This window comes from Macrotis lagotis, chromosome 1 (genome assembly GCF_037893015.1).
Source record: "Macrotis lagotis isolate mMagLag1 chromosome 1, bilby.v1.9.chrom.fasta, whole genome shotgun sequence".
Taxonomy (NCBI): Eukaryota; Metazoa; Chordata; class Mammalia; order Peramelemorphia; family Peramelidae; genus Macrotis; species Macrotis lagotis.
Window position 1 is genome coordinate 702,976,102 of NC_133658.1, and position 22,702 is coordinate 702,998,803.

Here is a 22,702-nt window from a genome sequence, read left to right on the forward strand (position 1 = left end):
CCGTGCTCTATCCACTGCACCACCTAGCCGCCCCCTCAGTTCTCTATTTTAGAAATAAGTCCTGTGTCAGAAACACTTGCTGTAGAAATTGTTTCCCAATTAACTAAATTTCTTTTGATCTTGGTTACAGTGCTTTTGTTTGTGCAAAAGCTTTTTAATTTACTGATGTTTTCCATTTCTTCCTTGGTCATAAACTGCTTGCCTTTCCATATATCTAACAGGTAAACTATTCCTTGGTTTCCTAGTTTGCCTATAATATTGTCTTTTATGTCTAAATCCTGCACCCATTTTGATCTTATCTTGGTATAGGGTGTGAGATATTGGTTTAATCCATGTTTCTGCCATACTATCTTCCAATTTTCCTAACAGTTTTTTATTATTTTTATTTTTGCAAGGCAGTGGGGTTAAGTAACTTGCCTAAGGTAGGTAATTATTAAGTGTCTGAGGTCACATTTGAACTCGGGTCCTTCTGACTCCAAGGCCAGTGCTCTATTCTCTGTGCCACCTATCTGCCCCTAACAGTTTTTATTGAAGAGGTAGTTCTTTTTTTCAGAAGCTGGACTTTTTGGGTTTATCACACATCAGACTATTATAATCATTTCCTGCTGTTTCTTTTTTACCTAGTCTATTCTACCAAATCCCCCACTCTATTTTTTAGCCAGTACCAGACAGTTTTGATGATTGATGCTTTATAATTTCAGGTCCAGTAAGACTAAACCTTACTTTGAACTTTTTTTTTTCATTAAATCTCTGGATATTCTTGACTTTTTTGTTTCTCCATATATAAATATACTTAAATTTTTTTCTGGCTTATCAAAGTAATTTTTAGGAAGTTTGATTGGTAAAACATTAAAGAGTTTAATATAGCTAGAATTGTTATTTTTTATTATGTTAGCTCAGCCTATCCATGAGCAATAGATATTTGCCCAGTTATTTTAATCTGATTTTATTTGGATGAAAATGTTTTATAGTTGTTATCACCTGTGAATCAAGCTGACCCTGGAGATTTTTTCTTAGGAGTTCATTGATGGCTTGTTGAATTTCTTTTTCTGAGATACGGTTATTTAGGTATTTAAATTCCTCTTCAATTAACCTGAGCAACTTATATTTTTGTAAATATTCATCAATTTCACTTATATTATCAAATTTATTGGCATACAGTTGGACAACATAGTTCTGAATTATTTAATTGCCTCCTCATTGGTGGTGAGTTCACTTTTTTCATTGATAATTCTAGTAATTTAGTTTTCTTCTTTCTTTTTTTAATCAAATTAACCAAAGGTTTATTTATTTTATTGTTTTTTCATAAAATCAACTCTTAGTTCAATATTTTCTTTGTTTGGATTTTATTAATTTAAACTTTAATTTTTAGAATTTTGAATTTGGTATTTAATTGGGGGCTTTTAATTTGTTCTTTCTCTAATTTTTTTAGTTGCATACTTAGTTCATTGATTTCATCTACTCTATTTTTTTCATGTAAGCATTTAAAGATATAATATATCCCCTAATTACTGCCTTGACTGTATCCCATAAGTTTTGGTATGTTATCTCCATTTCCTAGGAAGAAATCAATAATTCTATCTATAATTTGTTGTTTGATCAACTCATTCTTTAAGATGAGGCTATTTAGTTTGCAATTAGTTTTAGGTCTATTTCTCCATGGCCCATTATTGCATATGATTTTTATTGTGTTATAGTCTGAGAAGGAAGTCTTCATTATTTCTGCCTTTCTTCATTTGATTATGCCATAGGACATCAATTTTTTGCAGGTGCCATGTACTGTAGAAAAAAAGATATATTCCTTTCTATCCCCATTCAATTTACCCTACTCAATTTTCTCCAAAGGTCTATCATGTCTAGGTTTTCTACCATTATGTTTACCTCCTTAACTTCCTTCTTGTTTATTTTGTGGTTAGATTCATCTGACTCTGACAGAGGAAGGTTGAGGTCTCCCGCCAGTAGAGTTTTGCTGTCTATGTCTTCCTGTAATTCATTCAACTTCTCCTCTAAAAATATGGATGCTATACCATTTGGTGCATACATATTTAATACTGCAGTTGCTTCTATTGTACCTTTTAGGAGAATATAGTTTCCTTCCTTATCTCTTTTAGTAAGATCAATTTTTTTCAGTTTTGTCTGAGATAAGGATTGCCACCCTTGCCTTTTTCGCTTCAACTGAAACATAACATATTCTGGTCCATTCTTTTACCTTTATATGTATATCTCTGCTTCAAATGAGATGAGTTTCTTGTATGCAGCATATTGTAGGATTCTGGTTTTTCATCCACTCTGCTATTTACTTACATTTTATGAGAGTTCATCCCATTCACATTCAAAGTTATAATTACTGACTCTTTATTGCCCTTTACGCTATCTTCGCTCTGTATTTTCCCCCCTTTTTTTCACCTTATCCATATTCCCTAGTATTTTGCTTCTGAATACTACCTCCTTAAGTGTGTTTGCCCCTTATATCCAACCCCTTCCCCTTTCTTTCCCCTTTCCCAAAAGGAAAGTTAAGTTTCTAAACTTAACTTTAGTGTGTGTATGTTAATCTGTCTTTGAGCCAAATCTGATGAGAGAAAGAATTAGGTGGTTCTCAACTCCTCCCTTCTTCTCTTCATTGCAATAGGTTCTTTGCACCTCTTCATGTGGTGTAATTTACCCCACTCAGTTTCCTCCTTCCTCCCTTCTCTTTACTGTCCTTTTTTAAGGAGAGAATGTTTTTATATCATTCTATCAGAGTCACAGACAAGTCACCAATGTCCATTACTTCTGGCTAAGTATATTCTCTCTAATAGAGTTACAATTCTCAAGTTATGAGAATCTTTCTCAAAGGTGGGAATACAGCCAGTTTCATCTTATTGATACCGGGTTTTTTTTCCTTTTCCCTTTTTTGCCTTTTCATGTATGTCTTGAATCTCCTGTTTGAAATCCAGATTTTCTATTTATCTCTAGTCTTTTCATCAGGAAAAGTTGGAAGTCTCCTATTTCATTAAAAGTCCATCTTTTTCCCTGAAAGAGAAAGCTCAGTTTTACTGGATAGTGAATCCTTAGATGCATACCAAGCTCCCTTGCTCTTCAAAATATCATATTCCAGGTCCTTCAGTCTTTTCATATTGGTGTAGCCAGGTCCTGTGTAATCCTTGCTATTTAAATTATTTTTTTCTGTCTGCTTGCAGGATTTTCTATTTTATCTGATAGTTCTGGAATTTGGCCACAATATTCCTGGCTGTTTTCATTTTGATATCTCTTTCAAAAACTATTTTTGCCCTCTGGGTCCAAGATATCAGGGCAATTCTCCTTCCTATATCCTGTATCCTGAAGTAACCCAGGCTTTCTTCTCCTCAATGTTTTCAAGAAGCCCAGTGATTCCTAAGTTGTCTCTCCTGGATTTATTCTCTAGGTCAATCGTTTTGCTGATGAGATAGTTCATATTTTCTTCTATTTTTTCATTTTCTCATTTCAAGATGATAATTTTCTCTTGCATTTCTTTTCCAATTTTTTCCAATTGATTTTTGAACTCTTCCTGATCTCTTCTTTTTTGTTTTTTGGGTTTTTTTTTTTTTTTGCAAGGCAATGGGGTTAAGTGATTTGCCCAAGGTCACACAGCTAGGTAATAAGTTTCTGAGAGAGTGAATTTGAACTCAGGTCCTCCTGACTCCAGGGCCAGTGCTCTATCCACTGTGCCACCTAGCCATCCCAACACCACCCAGCCACCCCCGATCTCTTCTAATGAGTCTTTCTGGGCTGCAGACCAATTCATATTTTTCTCAGAATTTCCGGAGCTCTCTGTGTTTGGATCTTTGTTTTCTAGGTAATTTTCAATGGATACCCCTTTCTGCTGGCTTTCCTTCATTTTCCTAGGATACTTATCTTATGAAGGTCTGGTTCACAGGCCTTTGGTATTGAAATCCCTAGAGGCCTTGCTCACTAGGCTTAGTAATTCCAAGTAGGCCAGCCAGTAAAGGATGCTAGTTGCTTTCTCTGAAGAGTCTGTCACTTTGATTAGTGGCCCATTCCTAGCCCTTTGGGAGTAGGTGACCATAGCAGGATCTGGGTTATCCTCAAACAATGTGTGCTGGGCCCTTAGATTATATAGTTAATCTCCATAATCCTCACTCAATAGTGGGGGAAATCTGCTGCCCACACCTGAACCTAGGGGTCAGGGAGCTGTATTGTGTTTGTTCTGGGAAAGTCACTTTCTCCCACAAGGGTGGGAGGAGGGGGATCAACTGGAAACATGGGGACTCCACTGAAAATATGGGAGTAACAGCCCTGGTTTTCTAGACCAGCTGATACTAGATCAATATCTAGCCATACTCGGGCACTCTCTCACCTGAAGTGCTGGAACTATCCCTCCATCCTCCCTGGAACTCTCCTGCCTGCCATTCACACAGTCAAACCTTCCACTCTTGTTCTCAGGTCAGTCCCCAGGTCCTGGGCTGGCTCTCTGTTCTCTGTCCCTGGCTAACCCGCCCTAAGACAGATGTGTTGGTTGCAACAAAAAATGACAGAAGAAAACAAATCCTTTGAAAATACAATTGGACAAATGCAAAAAGAAATAATTCCATCAAAAACACAACTGGGCAAATGGAAAAAAGGTAACAATTCCTTTAAATATAGAATTGACCAAATGGAAAAGGAGATGTGAAACTTAAATGGAGAAAATTTCTCTCTGAAAAATAGATTGGGATAAATGAATACTAATGACTTTAAGATCACTAAGAGTCTGTTAAAATTTTTTAAAAAATGAAAAAATAGAAGATAATATAAAATACCTCATTGGCATAACATATTACTTGGAAAAATAGATTCAGGACAGACAATAAAAGAATGATAGGACTGTTTTAAAACCTTGATTAAAAAAGTGCTGGAATCATTCCTCAGGATATGGTTAAGGGAAAATATCCTGCTATCCTGGAACCAGAGGGCAAAATAGTCATTAAAAGAATCCATCCAGGGTGGCTAGGTGGCGAAGTGGATAAAGCACCAGCCCTGGAGTCAGGAGTACCTGGATTCAAATCTGGTCTCAGACACTTAATAATTACCTAGCAGTGTGGTCTTGGGCAAGCCACTTAACCCCATTTGCCTTGCAAAAAAAAAAAAGAATCCATCCATCCTCTTCAGATGGGGATCCCAAAATGAAAACACCAAGGAATATTGTGGCCAAACTCCAGAATTAACATATCAAAGAGAAAATCCTGCAAATGGTCATAAAAAAAGCAATTCAAATACCATGGAGTCACACACAGGATTACACAGGACCTGACTGCATTTACATTAAGGGACTGAAGGGCTTGGAATATGCAAAACTAAACCTTGTCTTTCAGGGGAAAATATGGACATTTAACTAAATAGGTGACATTCAAGCTTTCCTGATGGAAAAAATCAAAGCTGAACAGAAAATTTGATCTCCAAACAGGAGACTCAAGAGAAACATGAAAAGGTAAAGAAGGGAATTAAAGGGATTATCCTGAGACTGAAGTTACAGGCACTCATAGTATGTCTATGACTATGATGGAATGATTTAAAAATGATCATTTCATTCATTGTAAAGTAATAGGAGGGAGATTGAGAGAAATTGAAGGGGGTAAATTATATCACATGAAGAGGTGCAAAGGACCTGCTGCCCAAGAAGGGAAAAGATGACAACTACCTGAATCTTATTGTCAGCAGATTTGGCTCAAAGCAGGGTTAATATACACCCTCCATTGAATTTAGAAATTTATCTTACCTTTAATGTGTTAGGAGGGGAAAAGGGAGGAGGGAAGGAGGAACTGATAGCAGGGAAGTAAGGAAGAAGGGGAAAAGGGAAAGAGGAAAGCAAAGGGAGTGTGGTGGATGGAAAGAGGGGAAACACATTGAAGGAGATGGTATTCAGAAACAAAACATTAAGGAGGAGGAATCAGGTCAAAGAAGGGGAAAATTACAAATGTAGGGGAGATGGCATGGACAGCAATAAAGAGTTCGTAATCATAACAGTAAATTTGAATGTAATTAACTCTCATAAAATAGAAGTAGACAGCAGAATGAATTAAAAACTATAATCCTACAATATGCTGCTTACAAGAAACACATTTGAATTGGAGAAATGTACCCAGAGGAAAGGTAAAAAAGGCAAGAAATTCCAATACTAAATGTCCATGCACCAAGTGGTATAACATCCAAGTTCTTAGGGAAGCTAAATGGGTTACAGGAATCCATAGACAATAAAACTCTACTCAACCTCTCTCAGAATTAGATAAATCTAACCATAAAATAAACAAAGAGGAAGTTAGGGAGATGAATGGGGATAGCAAAGAAAACACTTTTTTCTATGATACATGGCACCTACACAAAATTAAACCATGTGGTAGGGCATAAAATCCTCAATCAAATGCAGAACAGCAGAAATATTCAACACATCCTTTTCAGACCATGATGCAATTAAAAACCATGAGCAGTAAAGGGCCATGGAGCCATAGACCTAAAACTAATTAGAAACTAAAAAACTAATTTTAAAGAATTTTAAACAACAAATCAAGGAAAGAATTATTCTTGACAATTATGAGACAATGACAAATTTGACAACATAACAAAATTTAAAGCACTTATTTGGGGAAATGCTAAATCTCTAAATATTTCCCTAATTAAAATAGAGAAAAAGGAGATCAATTAACTGAGCATGCAACTAAAAAGAGAAAGAATAAATTAAAAATGCCCAAATTATAAATTCTGAAAATTAAAGGTAAAATTAAGAAAAATAAAAAGAAAGAAAATTATTGAACTAATGAATAAAACCAATAGTTGGCTTTAAGGAAAAAATAAATTAGAAGATCAAATTACTAGTATCAAAAATGAAAAAGATGAATTCATCAAAAGTGAGGAGAAAATTAACATAATAATTCAGAACTTTTTTGCCCAATTGTATGCCAATAAATTTGATAATCTAAGTCAGGGCTATCCAACATTACTTTTAAAGGTTTTTATTGAAACAATAGACAATGCATTTTGTTTTTCCATTTTAATGAGAGCTTCTTTACTAAAGTAATTAGTAAACCCACAGGTGGGCTGCAAAAATTTGCCCTGCATGAATGTTTACAACATATAAATTGCCCATGTTGAAAGAAGAGGAAATTAAATAATAAATTAAATAATTCTGACTCAGTAAAAGAAATTGAACAAATCATCAATGAATTCCCTGTGAAAAAAAAATCTCCAGGCCCAGACAGATTCACAAGTGAATTCAATTAAATATTCAAGGAACAATTAGTTTCAATTAGATATAAACTACTTGAAAAAATAGGTGAAGAAGGAAATCTTCCAAATTCCTTCTATGACACCAATATGTGCTGATACTTAAACAAGGAAGAGTCAAAACAGAGAAAGAAAATTACAGACCAATTTCCCATATGGATGCAAAAATTTTAAATAAAATATAAGCAAAATAATTACAGCAATTTATCACTGGGATATTCAGGGTTGGTTCAATATTAGAAAAATGTCAGCACAGTTGACCATATCAATAACAAATCTAACAGAAATTATAATATTATTTCAACAGGTGCTGAAAAACTTTTGACAAAATACAGCAAGCATTCCTATTAACACTAAAGAGAATGTTAAAGGGAATGTTCTTTAAAATGATAAGCAGTATCTATCTAAAACCAGGAACAAACATTATATGTAATGTAGACAAGCTAGACAGAATTCCAATAAGTTCAGGGGTAAAACAAGTATGCCCTTTATCACCACCATTATTCAATATTGTATTAGAAATGTTAGCCTTATCTATAAGAGAAGAAAAAGAAATTGAAGGAATCAGAATAAATAATGAAAAAACAAAACTCTACCTCTTTCCAGATGATATGATGGTATACCTAAAGAACCCTAGAAAATCATCTAAGAAAACTACTGGAAATGATTAACAACTCTAGCAACATCACAGGATATAAAATAAACCTACATAAATCCTCAACATGTCTATATATATTACTAACAAGAAACAGCAGCAAGAGATAGAAAACGAAACCCAATTTAAAATAACTTCAGACAACACAAAATACTTGGAATTCTACCTGCCAAGACAGACTCAGAAACTATATGAAAACAACTATAAAACACTTTGCATGGGGGTGGGGGGTGGGGGTGGAGCCAAGATGGTTCCATGAGAACAGGCTTTCCTAGAAGCCGTTTCCAAAATATTCCAAAAACCTTAAAATTATGGCTCTCACTAAAATTTTGAAAGACAGAACTCACAGAAAGATTCAGAGTGGCAATTTTCCAGCCCAAGGTAATCTGAAATGACGTTTTTTTAGGGTTTTGCAGGACAATGGGGTTAAATGGCTTGCCCAAAGCCACATAGCTAGGTAATTATTAAGTGTCTGAGGCTGGATTTGAACTTAGGTACTCCTGACTCCACTGTGGCACCTAGCCACCCCTCAGCCCAATGTAATCTGGGAGATCATGGGAAAGCTCGGTTCCATGGCATGGAGGGGGTAACAGCACAGCAAGGAATATCACGCTGGAGAGAAGGAGTTGCAGTCTTCTAGGAACAGCCTGATGAGTGCCTGGACACCTGGGTCCTGGGGAACATGTTTCCAGCAACAGAAGCAGTTTCCTGACCTGCCAACCCAGGAAACACCAAGCACAACTTGGAAGATCAGTAAAGAAACTTCTGCCAAAGTGAGTAGGAGCCAGCATGTCCCTCAGCACAGATATGGCTCAGTGTAGCCCAGATCCCAGGAAATGGAAGCAGGACCTTAGAGCTGAGAAACCCAGAAGGTCCTTCCAGAGCACTCAGCCCACAGAAGGTAAGAGAATGAGGAGAGACTATTGAAGTCTTTCCTCTGTCCCTGGGACAGGAATCTTGTGCTTTATATATATTCAGACCCTTTATTCAACCTCTCTCAAAATTATATAAATCTAACCATAAAATAAATAAAAAGGAAGTTAAAGAGGTAAATAGAATGTTAGAAAACTTAGATATGATAGACCTCTGAAGAAAAATGAATGGGGATAGCAAAGAACATACTTTGACCTTTCGTTCTTCCATATGAATTGCCATAGAACAATTGCCATAGAGCAATTGCCATATAGAGCAGGGACCTTCCTCACAGATCCAGGGCAGAGGGGAGTGCTTGCAGTTATCCACAGATCAAAGCACAGACCAGGAGAGAGTCAGAGACTCTAATAAGACCTTGAAGGAATTCAGATCCTCACAGGGTGTCCCAATAATATTCAAAAGCTCAGGAAATACCCCCAAAACCAGAGCATAAGCTGGGAAAATGAATAAACAGAAAAAAAAGGAATCTGACCATAGACAATTATTTGGTCCCATGGAGGATCAAAGCACACAATCTGAAGAAAAGAATGTTCCAACTTCTGCATCTAAATCCTCCAAAAAATAAAGAATTTGATCTCAGGCTATTTCAGAGCTCAAAAAATATTTTAAAAATCAAGTAAGGGAGGTAGAAGAAAAATTGGGAAGAGAAATGAGGGAGATGCAGGAAAAACATGAAAACTAAGTCAACAGCTTAGACAAGGAGATCAAAACAAATTTTTAAGAAAATGACATACTAAAAACTAGTTTAGGTCAAATGGGAAAAAACAGTTCAAAAAGTTAATGAGGAGAAAAATACCTTAAGTAGCAGAACTGGACAGATGGAAGAGGAGATGAGAAAGCTCTCTAAAGAAAACAAATCCTTCAGGTTTAGAATGGAGCTAAAGGAAGCTGTTGACTGCAAGGAATCAAGACACAATAAAACAATATCAAATGAATGAAAAACTATTAGAAAATGTGAAATATCTCACTATAAAAACAATGGATCTAGAAAAACAGATCCAGAAGAGGCAGGATCCTTGACTTCATTTTTAAATAACTTCTGCATACAAAGGTAAGGTCAAAATGGTTGCAGGATGTAGAAATAAAAAAATAATATGTCAATTAGGAGAATAAGGAATACTTTACCTCTCAGATCTATCAAAAGGGGAGCAATTTTTGACCAAATTAGAGATAGAGAACATTATATAAAAAACAGGATAATTTTGATTACATTGAATTTTAAAAAGTTTTTACACAAACAAAACCAATGCCATTAAGATGAAAAGGAACATGTTAAGTTGGGAAACAATTTTTCAACTAGTATTTCTGACAAAGGATTCATTTCTATAATGTGTCGAATTCTAAACTGAGTCAAATTTATTAAAAAAAAATCCAAGTCATTCTCCAATTGATAAATGGTCAAAGGATATGGAAAGGCAATTCTGAGACACAGAAATCAAAACTATCTATAGTTTTATGAAAAATGGCTCTAAATCATTGTTGATATAGAGAAATGAAAATTAAAACATCTCTGAGGGGTGCTAGATGGTGCAATGGATAGAGCACTGGCCCTGGAGTCAGGAGTACCTGAGTTCAAATCCGGCCTCAGACACTTAATAATTACCTAGCTGTGTGGCCTTGGGCAAGCCACTTAACCCCATTAACTTGCAAAAAAAAAAAAATAGAAACAAACAAACAAAAAATCTCTGAGATACCACCTCATACCTCTCAGATTGGCCAATATGACTAAAAAGGAAAGTGATCAACATTGGAGGGGATGTAGGAAAACTGGGACACTAATACATTGTTGGTAGAGTTCTGAACTGATCCAACCTTTCTGAAGGGCAATAAAAGTGTGTATATCTTTTAATCCAGCCATACCACTGTATCCTGAAGAGGGTCTGTATCCTGCAGAGATTATGGAAAAGGGTTAAAATCCCACATAAACAAAAATATTCATAGCATTTTTTGTGGTGGCAAAGAATTGTAAATTGAGGGGAGGCCCATCAATTGGAGAATGACTGAACAAATTGTGGTATATGTATGTGATGGAACACTATTGTTTTAAAAGACAACATAAGGGACAGGATTTCAGAAAAGCCTGGAAAGACTTTCAGGCACTGATGCTAAGTGAAATGAGCAGAATCCAAAGAACATTATACATACTAGCAACAACATGGGATGATGATCAATCATGATGGAATTAATCATTTCAGTAGTACAATAATCAAAGACAATTTTTTAAAAAAGCTTGTGAAGGAAAATACTATTCATATCTAAGAAGGCACTGTGGAGTCTAAATGAAGATCAAAGCTTATTATCTTCAATTTTTAAAAGTTGTCTTATGTATTGTGTCATTTTTTCTCTCTAAGGTTTCCCTTCTTCCCTCTGGATCTGATTCTTCTCTCACAATAAGATAAATATGGATCTATGTTTAGCATGGGTATAAATGCAGAGTTTATATCAGATGACTTTCTGTCAGGGAGAGGGAGGTTAGGAAGAGAGAGAGGGAGAAAAATTATAAAACTAAAAAGATTGGTAAAAACTACCACTATATGTAGTTTGAGAAACAAATAAAATGAAGTACATAGGTCCCATAGTCATCAAAGTATAAGAACTTTTTTGGTAGCAAAGAATTAGAAACCAAATAGAAACCAAACAAGTTCACCAATATGGGGATATCAAAACAAATAATGGTACATTAAATATAATGTAAAACTACTTTGTCCTAAACAATGATAAATACTTCCCACTGCAATGAAATGGAAAAGACAAGCATAAAAAAATAAAAAAAGTTGCCAAATTATAATGAATAATCATGGCTGCAATGAAAAACAATAAGACACATCTATTTACTACTTTTCAGAGTTGAGAAGTACATAGGTTAATGCATTTTGGTTTTGTTAATTTTAATTCTTCTATCTCTTTAAAAAAATATTTTGTTACATGAGGTAACTGTGGGAAAACAGAAAAAAGGATTCATTTAAGTGATACCAATATAAGTTTTTCAATAAAATGTATTTTTAAAATTTTTATTTCATTACAAGTGATGCAATACTCTAGCTTATCAATTCTGAGAATATTCTTGGACCCTGTCATGAAATATAGTAAATATTACTCCCAGATTTCCAAAAATTTTAAACAGCATGGGAACAATGGAGCAAAAACTAAGGTGGAATTCCACTCAGAGAACTTTTTTTTCAAAGTTTACATCAAATCATTAATGACTATTTCAATTCTGACTGATGTAGGAGGATTTGTTTGATCCTAAATGAAAAACTCAAAATTCTCTGGGTGTAAAAGAAAATGCAGATTTATTTAAAGGATAGCAACCACACAAAAGAAAGAAAGGGAGAGGTAGGTAAGAACCCTTTAAAGGTCAGAATTTCTAATTTCTGGATTAGTTTAAACAGACAGATTAATTTGTGCATATAGGCCAGACTCCCCTTAAATGCCCCTCAGAGTTCATGGAAGGGGTGGAGTTTTTAGGAGTGGTAGGGGGAGGAATCTTGTATTGGAGAGATTGTTGTAGGAAGGGTGACTGTAGAAGGATCTCCTACCTGATTTAGGTGACATACGACTGCACCTGTGTAATCTAACTTGACCCACAGGTGAGCAAACTTACAGGTGGGCAAACTCACAGAGTAAATGGCCAAGGTCAAAATTAAGGTCAAGAGGAAACAATTAAACAGTGTAAGGAAGAGTACAAAAGTCAGTTCCCATTATATATGATTACATGATTTAAATATTTTAACAGTGCAGAAAAGATTACAAAAATTGTTTCCAATTTCAATATTTCTATGCCTATAATATCTTGAATCATATTCTTCCCTCAGACTATTGGGGCACAGATCCATCTGGGAAATTGGGACGAAAGACAAAGTCTTCTCTAACTTTTTCTGCACTGAAAAAAGGGTGTTGCACTGTCCCAGAACTCAACTGAAGTACATGCAAAGGATGTGGGTGCAGGTTGATAGTCAACTGAGGCCATCAGCTTTAGGCCTGCTTCTTGAATCTGGAAAGAAACAGATTTGACAAGAAGTTAAATAGGAAAGGACCAAAAGAAACAAGAGGAGAATAATTATAAAACAATCATGGGGGCCAGTAGGGAGAGAAATCAGGAGCCCTAGGAAGAAAAGGAGGGAGTGAACAAAATGAAGTTAGTCTTGCATCCAAGTTACCTCTTGTAATATCCTCTTGGTATGGAGTTCCACTTTACAGGACTTGTTGATATACATACAAGAAGATGTGTTGACTAGAGCAGACACCACCTACAGAGGCGAAGTGATTAGGAGCAATATGATTATCCAGAATCACACTGGCCAAGGAGTAAACAGTAACTCTTATATGTCAGACTGGGCATGGGAGATCTCATTAGTAAGGAGTGAAAATTTAAGTGTTAAACTAAAGAGTATAGTTTCATGTTTCAAATGGCAAAATCAAAGGAGCAAAAATTCAGCCCTTTTGGATAGGTACCAAAGGATATATACATTGGTATGGGAATGTTGATTATGAGTATTAATAGATGCTAATAGGAGAGACTATATGATCAAGCATATATTGTCCCAGAGGTTGGTAGGGGGGGAGAGACAGCAAGAGCTGAGAACAACTCCTAATGGGCATGTGACATTAGGGTCAGCTAATCTACAAAGAAAGACAATTTCCAGGGAAGTACAAAGGGAGCCTATGGTCTGATTCAGGAGTGCTCATGTCCTGATTACTTCTGGAACGTATGTGTTAAAGGCACCTGGAAGTTGACAAGATATGTGTTTACTAACATTATAAAGATATAAAGTGGGACCTGAAAGGTATTTAGTGGGAATTGCAAATGAACAAATGAGGACCTCTACATTTCTGTCAGATTTCACTGAGAATATTTTCAGTGGAGATAAAAGTGATGAGATTTCCAGGTCATGTCCAGCCAGTAAACAAGGATCTTGGGCTGTTAGATTTGAGAGTAAATGGGTTATAAATTATCCCAGGAAGATCTATACTTGATCTTTGAGAGTGAGTTTCCATGCCACTTTCTCTGAGGATAAGGAGAGGGCAAAGCAATGGCCAAGTATCTCTCTTAAGGATGATGCTGACATAAAAATCATGGGCCCCTCACTGTTCTATAGTATTTCCTATTTGAACCAGAGCATTGTACTTCCAGTTACAAAGAGTAAGATCTAACTCTAAGCATGGAGGGATAGAAGCTAAGAAACAAATTAGCAATAACATAATAGGTTCTATGTAAGGGCAGGGAAAACAAATTTGATTTAAACAAATATATAAGCAGAGAAAAGACACTTATCTTCAAAGTTCATCAGGGATTTCTGTTAGATATTTTAAATTTTCCAGCGGTTCACAAGAATATTTGGTGTCATCTGGAGGAGAAACTGGGGAAGGGATAGTTTAATCCTAAGAAGATGTGTACAGTTAGGGAGACCTTCCAGTTTTACTGCTATTAGGGTAGAGAGGATAACCCAAATGGCCCCTTCCATTTCACCCCTAAAGGACTGGTTTTTAAATACACCCTATCACCTGGATCCACAGGAGCTATCTCCCCAAGACAATCATCCCAAGATTTTGGGAGATGCTTGTTAACATACTCAGAGCTATTCAGCTAGCATGCAATTGTGTAGCAAAAGTTCTGGATCTACAAGAATACCAGATGTCAGAAATGGTCTGCCATATAACACTTCAAAGGGCTAAGCTTAATATTTTCCCATGGGGCAATATGAACTCTTAACAACCCAACTGAAGTTTTACCCAGTCTTCTTGTGTTTTTCTTGGCATTACTTAGCTAAAGAATAATTGAGAGTGCAATTCATCTTTTCCACTTTTCCTGACACCCATGTTTGCCATGTTGAATGAAGAGAATATGTAGGGGCGGCTAGGTGGCACAGTGGATAAAGCACCAGCCCTGGAGTCAGGAATACCTGGGTTCAAATCTGGCCTCAGACACTTAATAATTACCTAGCTGTGGGGCCTTGGGCAAGCCACTTAACCCCATTTGCCTTGCAAAAAAAAAAAAAAAAAAAAGAAGCTACCAGGACATGGATTGTAAAGGAGCAGGGTGGCTGAGGGTATCTACTTAAGAGGACTTGGGATTTAGACAACTTATCACTGGGCCTTTTGCTTCCAAAATATCTGTACTCTGTTCTTGAAGTTGGCCTAGAGTGAGCTGGGTTGCTTCTTCCACCAAGACTGCAGCAGCTGCTTTGAAAAGTAAGGAACAGATCTCAGAGCAGGTCCCAGTCCTGGAGTCAAAACTCCTAAGGCCTGACTTTGACTCTTATCTCTACACAAAGTGAAAGGCTTATCTAAGACAGGGCTAAGGCTGGGGATGAGGTCAATTTACACTTCAAAATCTAAAGATTTTCCTGATTAGGACTCCAATCCAAGGGAGAATCATCTGGACTCTATGTTGAATCATAAAGGGGTTTAACAATCATCCTAAAGTTTGGTATTCAATTCTACAAACCCACAGATCTCCCAAAAGACACAGAACTGCTTCTTAGTAGCTGGGGGAGTGATAGACAGAATTGTTTGCTTTCTCTCTGCAGTGAAAGAACAGGAGGTTGGAGTGAACACATAGCCCAAATTCTTCACAGAGGAACTTCCATTTGAACCATCTTAATAGAGATTTTGTATCTTCTTGAATCTAAAAAGACCATGGTTTGTGTAATAGCTCTCTGAGGAGACTCTCATATTGGATTACAGATCAGAATATCATCAACATACTGAATTAATCTGTTACCATCTGACTTTAAATCCCTTTAAACCTTTTTCCAAGGAGGTGAGGGCTATTTCTAAAATCTTGTGGTAACACTGTCTGCATTAACTACCTTGGAGGTGATTTCCCGAGGGGGGGCGGTGTCCACAAAAAAGCAAAAATAATGTGAGAATACTTATGAAGAGGAATACAAAAGAATGGATCTTTTAAGATCCAAGGTGGAGAAACACTGAGTATTCCCTGGAATTTGAGTAAGAATACTATAGGGGGTACAGAGGAAAAACTGCTTCATTAAAAATTCTCAAATCCTGAACCATATAAAATTCTACTTTGTGCTTTTTAATTGTAAATATTGGGGTATTATAGGGGGAGTAACAGGGGAACCGAAAGGCCATATTGTAAAGATTTGTCAGATGCTGTAATCTTTCTCCTTGCCTCAGGTTTAAGTGAGTATTGTGTCCAATGAGGGAAAGTTTAAGGGTGTTTTAAGGTGAACTGAAACTGGGGTGGCATGAGTGATTTGTTCAGATATTCACTTGTCCCAAACCTCAGGATCTACTTTAGCCCAAATTTCTGACAGGATATGAGATGGTTTGTCAAGTAAGAAACAAAAAAATGAGAGGTTAACAAGAGGGAATTGAGTCCCTAATTTCACCATCAAGGAGACAGGACAGGAGGGAAGAATGAGAAAGTGTGTTCAAACAACAGGTCCACAAACTGTCAGAGGAGTGGTTTTGTCTGTTATTTCCTCAGTTTCCCTTCAATGCCCATAACCTTATGCTCTGACATCCAGTGTTATTCCGGGTGATAGCTAGAATGAGAACCAGACTGAACCCAGTCTCCAGGCAATCCTTCCTGGGAGAGAAAAGTAGGGCTGGGCACTGGTTTAAAGCCATTGGATCTCCCCAACCAATCTGAGAGTAGTCTTGTCTCCAGTGACCTGACCACTTAGTATTGAAGCTTGACTGATTAGACAGCCCTCTGGGGGGGGTTCCTGGAGGGACACTCACTTTGTCAATGGCCTGTTCCATTGCAGCCTTAGAAATATCCCAGAGGCAAAATCCTAAAGATGTATCTGGCAGGCACTCATGGAAACTGTGGTCCATTCCACTGCACTGGAAACAGATCATATCCCTGGGGGACCCATCCCTGGCTTGGCCCGAGTCTCCTGTCAGAGCAGCTAAGAGCTCAGCATTTTGCTTTTGGGTAAGCAGTTGTTGCTAGCAATTGTGCCATTTCTTTAACAATGCGAGACTTCTCTGACTCTGCTACATCTCTGTGAGTGATTCACAAAAATCCATTTCCATCAATTGGACTATTGGTATAAGGGGGCCAAATCTAACTTCCTAAACTTCTGGCATATGTCAACTGCTAACTGACTGATAAAATACATGTCTAGGAAGACATTTACCTCAACAGAAGAGGGTCTAAGTTAGTATATTTTTTCATTGTTTCTACAAGATTCTTTTTTGAAAAGGTCTGGGTTCTCCTCAGAGCCTTCTTGTCAGCTCTCTACATGTGTCATAAATTACCAGCTTCTTGATCCCTTTCTTCTTACTTTCTTTTTTTTTAGGTTTTTTGCAAGGCAAATGTGGTTAAGTGGCTTGCCCAAGGCCACACAGCTAGGTAATTATTAAGTGTCTGAGGTCAGATTTGAACTCAGGTACTCCTTACTCCAGGGCCAATGCCACTTAGCTGCCCCCTTATTTTCTATCAAACAAAATATCCCATCTTTCTATGTCTGTACTGATTTGGAAGTCCCACTTGGGATTGGCTACTGCAATTGCTATAGCAACAGGGGGAAACCTTTGGATCTTTTTTCCTGATTTCAGCCATAGTATCTGCCACCTTCTGAGCAGGCTCCCAATTCTCTGCTTTTCCTCTTCTGATTAGTAGGTGGAGAGGACAATGCTTATATCTCCCCATGACAGGTCATACTGCAAAGAGATTCTGTTCAACTCCTCAGCAAATTTTGAGGCATATTCCAAATAGAAAACCAATATCACTTTCATCTAGGTCAGATCTGATATTGATAAGGGAATGTGGACCTGGATCATACTCCCCTTAATATCTGGGATTTCTTTCAATAGTATAGGATCACCCTTTCAGTATTGTAGGGAAGTTAGGACTGTCAGGGTCTGTAAGGGAAAGGGATATTAAGGGAGGAACAGGAATGCTGAAGGAGTTGAGGGTACAGGAGAGGGGAAGTCTGAATGGGGGGGCAGGAGAGAGAGAGAGAGAGAGAGAGAGAGAGAGAGAGAGAGAGAGAGAGAGAGAGAGAGAGAAGGTGGGGGATGGGGATGTTCTGGAAGAGCTGGAGGCAGGAGGGAGAGAAGGATGGGGAGGGGGGAAAGTAAAGAGTTCCCCTCTTTGTTTGGGAAGAGTTCAAGTGATAGTTTATACAGTGCAAGTGGAATTGGGTCTCAAGTTTGAGGTCAACCTATAACTTTCATCCACTGATCTATGCCTGGAAGCAATCTTCTATTTTGTTGGGATTTCCTGTTTGCTTATCTCTGGCAATGGGCTGGGTTTTTCCCCCTATAATTTTCATTCTAACAATAAGTTCCTTTTGTGGAAAAATGTGCTTAATAAAAAACCACTTAGAGCATAATTCCTTCCTCTTGGTTGACATAGAGGAAGCTATGTGTTCCTGTTTCATACAATATCATGAATGGTCATTGTATCAGTTGGTTTGACTTAAAATCCTTTGGTTTAAGGTAAAAATCATGGTATTCATGGAAGTGGAAAATATGGAAAAATTATTATAACTAAAATAATAGATTTCAATGAACCATTTTTAAAGAATCAAATTCATAAGAGACAGATTTCTTATTTCCTATGCCAAAATGAAATTATCTTTAAAGAAATATTATTAGTTGTTCCATTTTCAACTGAAAGGGATCTTTAGCTGATACCTAGATATTTGAAGTTTCCCATAACTAATATATTGTCTCCTTGTCAAACTTATGATCTTTTCCCCAATCTCATCTATTTCCTTTTACTGTTCAAGTGGTGTGTACAAAAATTCAATAACAATATCACTTTCAGTTCTGCTTCTAATTATTATCTTACAATTGTTATCTATCCTGATCTCAACTACGATTACTAGATATATACATGAATATATTTTCCATATCACTAATACACACACACACACACACACATACAAACAGTTTTTATCTATCATTGTCTTTTTTTGGTAAGATTTACACTTCCAGAGCCATATTCTATCCCTATATTTCATTTCAGAAAGTCTTAGTTAATTTAATTTTGCCTCTCATAGGGAACTATAATTTCCCTTGAGTGGGATAAAGTCTGAGATTTCTTCAGTAGAATATTATAGATTAGAACTGTGTCTCTTCTGCCCCTTTCCCCCTGACAAACAACTTCTAGGATATTGGTGAAGAGTCAACTGACCCCATCTTATCTGTTGAAGTCTGGAAGTCTATTCAATTCCTGGGACTGAAGAGATAATCTGGTTTCAGTTTGAATTATATGCTCTTTTCCTTAGATTAATTTATGTGTCTAGATTGTGAAGACCACATTCCTCATTAATGAGGGTGGGGGGAATCACAGTAGGATAAATGTGATTTTGGGGTCCTTTGCTTTTGCCTCAGTCTCTAATTGACTGGGGTCCATTCCTTAAGAAAAGAATAAAACTTTTTCTTCATACCTTGAGAGATCTCCAAAAATTTTTTAAGTGTAATTTGTCCCACACTCCCTTAATGATTATGATTCTGTTCAGGTAAAGATTGCAAATAAAGCAGCATATTTAAGTCATTGTTTAGCAATGTTCTTTTTTCACTCTTCTTTTTACTTCTGAAGCTCAATTTTCTTATAATAGGATAAAATATACCTGGTCCTTTTCATCTTTCTCCAAAGGTGAAATATTCTTGAGAATATATAATTCTGGTACATATTTTTTCCACACTTTTGGTGATTAGTAGTTTATTTTGTTAAATAGAACATTCCATCAAAATTCACTCTCAATGATTATACCTTCTAGAAGCAAGCATGCTGAGTATAAAAAAATTTGATGCACTTCATTGCTCAATAGCAATCTCAGTGATACATACATTGGACCATTGCCTGCTGAAATCCTTCAGACTGGAGTAATGACAGCATACCATTTTTAAAATATTCTATGTCCTCTAGGAAAAATAAAGGGTTGCTAATTCAACTACAATGAAAGTAAGGAAGAAAGAAACAAGCATTTATTAAAGTACTTGTATGCTAAGTATTGTGCTAAACTGGGGAATAAAAATACAATTAAAAAGATAGTCCTTGCCCTCAAGAAGTTTACATTATAATGGGGAAAGACAACATAGAACAGGGACCAGAAAAGGGATGAGTGGAAATGAATGCTAAGTATTAAAATATACCTCATTTTTACAATATGTATCTAATTTTGTCTGAAGTTTATTAGACATCAGCCTGACATTTATGTTACTTCATGTTTGATGTTAGAGGTTTATTACTTAGATATAATATGGAAAGGTGATTTAATAAGGATTAACAATTAGCTTGATAGACCTTCCCCCATCCTTATTCTTCTTTGGGAGACTATGGAAAGGAATGTAGAATCTGTTTATCAGTAAAGGGTGAGGTCACTTGATAGGTCTTGTGATATAGCCCAATATTCTATGTAAATGGTCCATTTTATGCCCTTAAATGGCTAAAAAGCCAGGTCAATTCAGTCAGAGACCAGTCATAAAGGCATAGTTTGAGTCTTAGCCCAAATCCTTGAGAGATTTTTTTTTTACTTTTCAGAAAAAAAAAATATTAACCTAATTTATAATGAGGGAGGGAAGTCCCAGGAAAGGTATTTTCAACACATATCTTTGCTATTCAGTGGTAGATTTTCAAGGGTATGATTATATTTTTGCTGCTTCTTCATACTTTTAGCATCTACTTTTTTTTGACATTTCACTTCTCAAAGACATATCTCTTCTATAGTTGCAAGAAAAGAAAGATTCAATTGAGCACCTGATCAATTTTGCCTTTTGGCAAAATTGTGCTTAGGGAAGAGATGAGGGTTGAATTTTTTCCATATGTTTCCTAGCCCCTACCAAGACAGATAGATGGGTCTGCTATTCTGTCTTTTTTCCTAATATAGATTCAAGAAAAAAAAAAAAAAACTTAAGTAGGAGAAGAAACTTAAAGTGCATCAATCCTGTTCTATTTTTTAATAGATTAGAAAAGTAAGGTCAACTTCATGACTTTACTCTTAAGTGATCATTCATTCTTACTGTCCACTCTAAATGAATGGGTCATCAAAATGATGTGGAATTGCCAAAGAAACAATATCAAGGGTGTATAAACAAGACTAAAAAGTCTGCGGCCACCATGAAATCACCTTTGCCTCATAGCTATCATTAACTAGGCTTTAGCTAGATTGCTTTCTTCAGTTTAAATTTAACCAGTTTGAAAGAAATGGAAGATGTGAAGGTCAAATAAGGAACATTGAACAAAAAAAAGCTGAGTAGAAATAGGGTTGTTTTGATAAGAAAAATAGACTGTTGGAAGGTAACCTAAGTTTATATGAAAGGATATGATGGAGAAAGGCCAGAAGCTGTTTTTATGTTTCCATGGAAAACAGAACAAGAAGAAAGTGCATAAAACTGCAGCAAAAGCAATTCAGGGATGAAATAAAATACGAATTTACTGAATGGAAGTGATCAGGGAACCATAGGCATAGGAAGTGTGGAGATCAGTTGGAGACAAATTTTGTAAATCTTTTGTTTGCACTATTAAAAAATCTTCTCCCCTCTGTTAAATACTCAGTTCTGATCTGCCTAATTTAGGTCAAGTGACCTTCAATCTCTTCTAGAGTGCATCCTCTTTTAGTTGGGACAGCCAGGTCTTTCAGGTGCTGGAAACATACCTGGGAGCACCCATACCAGGATCCAAGACCTTTGGCCTCCCTCCCAAAAAGGCAAAATGTCCAGTGCAGGATTTGAGCAACCCCTAGGTCACCACTTCTTCCCAGGAGACCTGGAGGGGGAATTTAAGGAGATTTTTGGAAGGACTCAGCTTCTCTTGCTTTCCAGACTTCTGCTGAGCCTGATAGCTGGCCTGCCAAGATTAATTAGGAATCCACATGGCTTTTCCTTAATATCTCCTTAACTTTCCTATTACTTTCTTTTGAGTTGTAATTCTTTTAATAAATCATTATAGTCTTTTTACACCTATATCCTGGGGTCAGAGTGTGATTCTTCACAGCCTGGAAATCAAATTCAATTTTATGGTAAGCCAGCTAGGAGATTCTCTGCCTTGACCTGGGAAATTGGGTCACACTCCATTGATAAGATGCACACCCCCTTTTTTCGGATTCAAGATTTCTAGAAAAGCAGGAAAATTAAATTGGACGTTTTTAAAGCCATTCTCCTTCTGGTTGTGTCCCTTCTTTTGCCTCCAGGGTATAGTAAAAGAATGTTGAGTTGTCTGGGAGGGATCTGCAAAGAGGTGCAGCATCCTCTGATCTCATGTGGTGTTTTGCAGCCCTTCTGTGTTGTGGTCAGACTGACCAGTGAAAGGCAGTACTGAGGTTTTGAGGTTTTGACCCAATGTAGTTTGTATGTCTGTGTGTGTGTGTGTGTGTTGCTATAGGAGGATTTTTTGACTGTAGGTCCAATTGATGTGTTGTTTGCTTATCTAGAAGTTTAGGAGAATTAAAACAAGCAGGGGGGGGAACTTATTCAGTACTGAAGATTCCTACCCCCCCCCCACACCCTCCCCAGGTAGATTTGATAAAAGCTGGCATTAGCAAAACACCTGAGTTCTTGCATATTATCTTTGGTAATCTCTTTTGTAAATCTCTTTCTCTCTTTCTCTTTGAAATGCTCTCTCACTCTCTGTCACCCCCACCCTCTGCAGGGGGAGGGGAGAGAGAGAAGGAAAAAACTTAGAAATTCAAACCAACAGATATCCCAGCTGGAATGCATACTTCACTGCAGAAAGGGTAAGATTCCCCCAAAACTTGCTCTAGACTCATTGTTTAAAATGGGAAACCCCCCCACCCATGCCTTCTTCCTAGTTTTGGCAGGAGGGGGGCTAGGTGAACAGCAACTCTTTCCTTAGATCCTTAGCTATTCCAAGCCCCATCCCCTAAAGGCATTAGGTCTGGCACCAGGAGGCCCCACCCCTGAGAGCTGAGGGAAGAAGAAGCAGGCAGATTG